The sequence below is a fragment of the Palaemon carinicauda genome, chromosome 5 (genome assembly GCF_036898095.1).
Source record: "Palaemon carinicauda isolate YSFRI2023 chromosome 5, ASM3689809v2, whole genome shotgun sequence".
NCBI lineage: Eukaryota > Metazoa > Arthropoda > Malacostraca > Decapoda > Palaemonidae > Palaemon > Palaemon carinicauda.
The window spans coordinates 15,647,336-15,655,761 of record NC_090729.1 but is presented as its reverse complement, the minus strand read 5'-3'; positions in this window follow the sequence as shown (position 1 = coordinate 15,655,761).

The window sequence follows — 8,426 nt, the reverse complement described above, 5'->3', positions numbered from 1 at the left end:
GCACTCCTCCAGTGCAGGGCAGGCTTTTCCCTCTTCCACAGCCTTGAGGCACGCAGCGAAGGCCTTTTTCCATGAATGGAAGGACTGCATCCTCGGGTGCGACGTAGGTAGGGTGCTTCTTGCTCAGGGCCGGAAGCTTAGAGCAGGTAAAACCCCTACTTTTAAAACGTATTGGCTAGCATAGCCTGGGCCTTCGCGAGATCGAACACTATCTCCTCTTTTGGTTCGGTCTCTTCTTTAGAGGGCAGGTTCAGAGCGAAGCTGGACGTAACAGTCCGGGGTAGGCCTCGAAGTTTGGGAAGAACTCCATGTCTTCCAGGGGGGACCGTGCCGATCTTGTCGCTGACGAAGATCCTGCCGGTCGCGATAACCATATGCTCAGCATACCTCCATGGGTTGGCATGTGAGCAAGCGGGGGAGATCGTTAACCGAGATCTTCTTCGGTTCTTTGGATCCTATCATGGACCTGATGAACTCCTGATTTTCTTTCAGCCTGTCGTCCATGATGGCTTTGATCATCCGGAACATCTCTTGGGCGGATGGCATGGGTTCCGGGGTAGCGGAGGTAGACGGGAGAGACACTTTCGTCGGTATAGGAGTAGGGGCGGTGATGGAAGGAGGAGCGACCTCTTGCTCCGACTCGGTGTATTCCACCTGGTCCTCATCATCTTCAGCACCTTGAGCCATAAGGGTCTTCTCCGTGCCCTCCGAAATATCCGACATGTGTTCGTCATCCTCGGAATCCAGGTGGCACTCGTGCAAGGACTGGGCCATGACTACATCTGGTTCCACCGTAATTTGGACAGTGGGGATCAAATCCTTGGGCACCACAGAATCAGGGGAGGCCTTTGGGAACAAAAGGGACCTCATTTCTTCTGTGGCCAGGTACGGTGCGGTGGCATTCTTCTGGAAGCCACGCACCCACTTGCGTAGCTTATCCCGAGAAGTGTCCCTGACCTCCGCTGAGGGAGGGTTATGGAAGGCATCAACTAGGTGAGCCTGGCAGACCGTACAGTTCAGCGGGTCCCAGAATTTCAAATCCCCTTTCTTGTTAGCACAAGGGGCGTGAGTCCTGCAAGCCATATGCCCCGTAGAAGTGCGGGCGTTTCACAGCGCAGAAGTCGAAGTCACACTTCATCTGCCCCTCCTGTGGAAGAAAGAGAAAATGAGTATGGGGGGAGTCATAAGAATGGCTCTTAAACTAAGTTAATATTAATCATTAATTTTAACTTGACAAAGGGTGTGATGCACAGAGGATTGAGATAGTAAAGAAACATACTCCGTGCATCCTGCCCGGCTGGTTACCGTAAGCTTCATCCTTGGATAATCCGAGGTGGCCGAAGGCTCAGGATAGAATTCCAGTAGAAGTCCATAGGGCAATGGAATTCCATGGGAATTGTCAAGGATAAGTTTGGGACTGAGGCCACTCAGTCCCAAATTAGGGGGCTAAAGGATCCCAAAGGGTAACTGCTTCCGGCAACCAGCCGCGCTAAGATACACGCAGCATGCTGGAAATCTGAAAAATGCAAAAAGACAGCATGATTACCAGTAGAACAGTTACTAAGGTACTGATCCATTAACGTAAACAGGCCATCTGGTTGCAGTGTAGGGCTATCAGTATTAGATGATAGCTAGTAGAAGGGGGTGCAAGTCGTCTTGACGCCTCCGGAAGGTTCCGGCAGACCTCCGGCACGCCGGAGGCCGCTCCAGCAGAGTTTCTGGCATTAAGACAGACAATATAAGTCAAGAGTAATACAAGGGTGGCGTCCGCCGGCACAGCGGCGGCACGCCGGCAGAGGGAGCGGCGGCTCCGGCAGCCGGAGGTTGCCGGATTAGTGACAGGAACACGGATGGTTATAGCAGAACCGGGTTGCCAGCAGTGGATGCCGGCACTCCTGGGGCCGGCCGGCGGGCGGACGGCCAAGCTATGAGGAAGGGGGAGAGCCATCGGCTGGAAGCCGGCGGCAGGCGGCAGTCCCCCGGCACACGGAGGACTGGCGGCCATGGGGGTATGGGGTGAGTCACCAAGGTAGGAGGTGGGTATCGCCGACAGTAGAGGCGGCAAGGGGACCGGCACCCAGATAGTGAAAGAGACAGAGGGAGGGATGTAAGGGGTCCAGCCATGGACTCCCAGACATCCCCCCTGAGAGGGTGTACCCATGATAGAGGTTGGCTCTATCACCCAGAAGCAGGGGCCGCAGAGGACCGGGAGCTAGGGTAGCCCAAGGGGAGGGCTAGGGGACACCCAAAGGGGGGGGGGGGTGAGACCCCCTGCATACAGAACACATCCAGTGGCTAACCCCATAGGACACTATGAAGGGTATATGTACCAAAGCGGGCTGTACGCAGAAGCTCAAGGTAGCCCTATCACTCCACCCTAAGGAGCAGTTGTAGGATAGGGGACAGATGGGTATAGACTAACCTAAGTATAGGCTAGGCTATACAAGAGATAGGTAGGGAGGGGAGAAGAGAAGAGTCTTCCATGGAAGGGGTTCTGTACCAGAGCGGCCACTAAGGAAGGGAGGACACTCCCTAACCTAAGGAAAGGCAGCCTGACTGAAATGGTGCATGGGTACAGTTTCAGCAAGGAACAGAATGACCCTTCCAAAACCTAACCTAGAGCAGGGATGTACGTCCTGAACTAGGAAGGATAGAAGACATATCGCTATCGCAGGAAAGTCGTAGACTTAGTCCTAGCAATAGAGAAAAGACTAGCCGTTCCTCACTCTCAGGCGCAACCCTAAGGGGGTTCATTCCCTTAGGGAGGACAGAGAGGCGATAACATACTCTGATAAGAGCTTGATCCCCTTACGTGGTAGGGGGAGCAAGGCTACACAGAGAGAATGCCCAAGGGCAGGGGGAGGAAGGAAGCATATAGGGGTCCTACATGTATGTTAGGTTAGGAAGGTACACTAACTAACCTATCCCCTATATGGTCCCTGAAGGCGAAAACACTTACATCACAGTCAATAGTATTGTAAAATAATGCCACTATCTTCATGAGTAAGCCTAGGATCACTGATAAAATCATGCATGAACACTAATATAGGCGCTCTGGCCTGGGGGCTATAGTAGCCAACTGGTATGGGGTCAATCGATGACCGGTAAAAAAGCGTCAAAACACGATATAAAAGTTCCTAGCTATGAAGACTAAATAAACTAATATTATCGATTAGTAAATAAGGCCGGAAAGCGTTGTTGTGGCTAACTAAATAAGGCATGCAGAACAACAACGACGCCATAAAATGGCGGGTCCGGTAGAAGCACAGATCTGCCACAAAACAACAATTATCTCGAAAAGTAATATTTACTTTACGGTCAGAGCTTAACTAAACAATACTGGAACCTTGTACTCAACTTTCCAGAAGAAGGCGAGGCCGAAGGTAGCGACATGATAAAGATGCAAGACGATAAAGTTAGCACAGGGAAAATCCGTCTAAGTAAGGTGAGCTACTGTACAAAGGATGAAGACGGACGTGACGTCATTTAAGCAATGGCGCCCGTTTGTTTACGTCTCGAGTACCAAAAGTAGCCACGGATGAGATTAGCTATGGAACGGCTCCCAGCTATTCTCCGCCTTTACACACCGAAGCATTAACTCTGTTCGGGGTGTAGATAGCTATGTGGCGCGTTAATACATGCGTCCCCTGTTGATATACGATGTCTTAAAAGGGAAACCTTTAGGATACTCGCTCCAGAAGTTAGAATTCTGTGATAACCTGTGGTTAAATTATCTGGGAATATCTTAGTAGTTATTTACCCAAGGAAGCTACCAAAAAGGAACCTTCCATCATGACGCCATGGCTTGAGCCCAAAAAAAGACATATATATTTTTTGATATATTAATGTCTGGATTCTCTTAATGACATCGGGATCAGAGCCCCAGGCGAAATGACACAAAGACAAGAGCTTGGCTCCCCGCCGGGAATCGAACCCTGGTCGGCAAGCTTATATAGACACTGACTATATATATGGCTTATTTGAATATATATATATATATATATATATATATACAAATATTGGTTATTATCTTTTAACTGACTTACGCTAAAATCCTAAACTCTGCCTAAGGCAACAAGTTCCTCAAGATAAATTCCTCTTCATCAAAAGTAAAAAATCCCTTCCAAAGAAACGACCAAAAATCTATTCTTTTAGGAGAAGAATAAATATATATATATATATATATATATGTGTGTGTGAAATGACAAACAATATACCTAATCCAAAATTTGAAAGTTGTTGTTAGTATATATATATATATATATATATATCATTCGGATTCTTCATAAACTTCTAAATTTTGAAAACCCTCTTATGTAATAGCAAACTGATATTCAACCTCGACGTTTAAAAGTTGAAAAAGGTCTTTCGCCAGATTTAACGACTCGGTTACAATTGAAAAATCGAAGATGAGAACAAATCCTCTATTGCCATGAATTATATTTTAAATAGATAATAGCTCAATGGGAGAGAGCGGATGCTTTTGTAATACTATATTCTAAAGCATTATACTAATCTATTACCAAATATGAGTATTGAGCGATCTGAAAATCTTATGTATTCGTGATTTGTGCACAGAGGTAAGCGTCTTCTCACCTGCACGTGTATTTATATATATATATATATATATATGGTGTGTGTGTGTGTGTGTGTGTGTTTGCATATATATATATATATATATATACTGTGTATATATATGTATATATATAAATTATATATATGCATATGTATAAATTATATATATATATATATATATATATATATAAATTAAATATATATATATACACACACACATATATATATATATATATAATATATATATATATATATATATTATATATATATATATATATATATATTTATATATACATATATATATATATATATATATGTAAGTTAGTGTGCAGGTTTGTTTTTGTTGAGACGTGAGTTGAAGATACGCAGTTAAAAGGTGTCGATGAACAGTTTGCATAGCTTATATCTTGACGATTGTAACCAATAAAAGGCAACCAAATTTCTGCCGGTTGCAAATATCCATAAGGTTCTAGTTTCCCTTGCAACCACCCCTCTCTCTCTCTCTCTCTCTCTCTCTCTCTCTCTCTCTCTCTCTCTCTCTCTCTGTACAATGTACTTGTTTCCCAACATGCTAAAAGAAATAGATTCTCTAACTATTAAATCTTAATGGCTTTTACTAGATTACAGAGTTTACATGATGCATAGGTTTCACATTTGATTTGTTCTCGAATGCTCAAGAGTCCGTTTCCCATTTTATTTGATAAAGAACAATCTTCAATGAAGATAGTCTTTTCAATCATAGATTTTAACATAATTATGAAATTAAAGACATTTCAAAACGGTGTTATAAAATTGAAAAGAAGGAATCAATCTAATAAAACCTATATCACAGCATTTTCCTAGCCCTTGAAACTATCATTTGAAATTTTAACTTTGAAGGAATACATTATTTCGTACTTAGTTACAGTTTGTTATCTTAATTTTAAAGCAATACATGATTCGGTACTTAGTTGCCGGTCGGATGAGGTAAAGAAGGTAATGTGGCAGGAAGTGTCAGGACCGAAAAGTTTCCCAACCAAGTTCCTGAAAGAACATCTGACTTTCTCATCTTTTCAGGACGAGAGTGTTTGGTCTCTCTTTCTTTTTTGTTCTTGGAATAGTCACTTTTCCTTGAAAAAGGCAGATAAAAGAGGGCAATTAGTATGACCACGTTTATTAATTACATGAAACAATGCTCAGCTCAGTCAGTCTGCACAAAATTACCATAAACTCAGCAGGTAAAAAAGAAAAAAAAAAAAAAAAAGATACGATGGGAATGTGCGTCTGTCAAATGCCAAATATTATTCTATTCAATATCAACGATATCAATTCTTCATATAATTGAGATATATTTAGCTGATGCTCATTACCATTCTGCTTCTATCAAACGTCGTTTTTCTTTTATTACAACAACAACAAATGCAGCCGTTTCTAATTCACTGCAAGACAAAGGCCCCAGACATATATGTTTATTCATGCCTGGATTTTGGTCAGTTTTCATCACCAACCTGGCTAACTTCCAATTGGTGATGGTGGAAGATTTTTTTCTGATCGCTCTCATTAAACCATTATGTGGTCCTAACTAGTGCAACTTTGCTAATCACTTAAACGTATGTCGACTCATAAAGGGATTCTTTTCATTAATACGGGTTTATATAAAGGTATGAATAGAAAATCTCTTTGTCCTCAAGATAATGCAAGCGACGAAATCATAGAACATCCAATGGCTTAAAACCACACAACAACCGTTTCTTTTTCAGGAAAGTAAACAGAAAAATATTATCTTTTTCTTTCCAGCTTCACATATTCGTTTTTTTTAATATATCTTTTATACCACTGTTGACTAAAAATAGAGGTGAAGTGACAAAATATACTCTATTTCATTCCTAAATAGAACTGTTATTAATATTTTGTGAACTAATATGAAAAACAAACAAATAGTTGAACTAGTAACCAGCTAACAACAATCTCTCTCTCTCTCTCTCTCTCTCTCTCTCTCTCTCTCCTGTAATTGGAAAAAAAGAAATGAGTATCAGATTTTTGTAGGAAGCAATATTTGCAAGATACCATGTCCGGCTGGAAAACTTTGACATTTAACAAGAAAGGGAGAAAAAAAGATCATTTGGTTGACAATCTAAGAATTCAGTCTAAATATCAGGCAGTTTTTTTAAAGGGATGTTTTTCTTCATTTAAAAATCTATTATATCAAAGAGCAGAACTTCTATTTGCATGGAATTCAGATCAGACAAATAGCCTCGGCACTAAGAAGTTTGACGGTTTCGGCATATGCAGACCTAACATCAGGTTTATAGGTTTTGATAGCCCATTGGAAACCTTCCTGTCTATCATTTATTAAGTCGGGAGTTCGAGACCTTAGTTTCTGGCCGTGTCTGGACTCTCACTGTCCATTCAATGTAGGTATGGCATGTTTAGTGGACCATTTAGGTCTACTGAGTTCTAAGTATTTATTGCTTGATCCTCATTGGTCCTAGACTGGGTGAAGATGGGCTTGGGTGTTCATCATATGTAGCTTATATACAAATATTCAGTTGCATATAGTGATTAAGGAATGCAAGGTAGTAAAGAGATTCCCCTTTTCATTAAGTAAATAATGTTAGAATAGATGAAACAATAAATAGGAGTTTTCCATAACTGATTTATGTTAACGGTTGCATCAAAAGAAATTTGTCTCGATGCATTGGCAGTTGCCAAGTGACACATAAGCTTTAGAGCATCGTTTTTCTTAACCAAAACTTTGAAATGTAACGATTTCTATTGACATTGATTTTTCTTGGGCTTTCACCCACTCTGGAATTGGTTGTCGTCCAACTCCGAGATCTTGGGTTATTGAAGAACAAATACTGATACAAAGGGGAGCGAGAGAGAGAGAGAGAGAGAGAGAGATGAGAGAGAGGAGAGAGAGTTACAAGAAGTTACAAGGAATTTGAATGTTTCAAAGACTTTGTAGTCCATCCGGGAAGACTTCCTTTGCTCTTGGTGTGGAGCGATTTACTTTGAATGTTTGGAGATTTTATCATGACCTTGTATAACTTAAATTCGTTTAACCTTGTTACTGTATACCACAGCCTTTAGAAGTCTGCTCCTTGTATTTCCAATTCTCTGTTTAAAGAAATTACCACATTGATTGTTTTTTATCTTTTCAATTCTTGTTTCTATCCGCTACCTCTAGACTGATTTTTGCTGAACGTGAAAAGTTTATCTGGAAATAGTTTGGTGGTCATAGCTTCTACTGCTTTTCAGTCTATCTTAGTTCTGAATATTTGGAGCCCAGAATTGGACTCCGTATTCTATGTGAAGTCTTACTAAGGGATGTTTACAGTAAAACTACATTTTCTTTTTTTAGTTATTTGAATTGTCTCCTTATACCATCTATTAGTTATTTTGCTTTTGTCTCAGATTTTATGCTCTGTATGGTGAACTTCAAGTCTTTGTTAGTAATAATGCTGAAGTATTCTTCCTAGTCCACACTTTTTATGTCATTACCCAGCAGTGAGTATTCTGTTTGTGGGTTACTATAACCTCTGAACATAACTTTGCATTTCCCACAGTCGTAAAACATTTCTAATTTGCGGGCCATTCACCTAACTTAACTAGATCCTCTCTTAAGGCTTCTATGTTCTCTGAGTACTCAACAATTACCGTCGGTTTCGTATCGTTAAGCAAATTTGGTTAATATACTAGTTAATCCTAAATCTGTCGTTAAAGTAAATCGAAAATAGTAATGAGTAAATGACGGATCGTTGGGGGTACTCCGCTTGTAACAGCTGCCGACTCGGAGGCTTCTACATTGATTACAACATATTTGTTTCACATGATCTCTTTTGTCTAAAACAATATTGGCTGTCCACCAA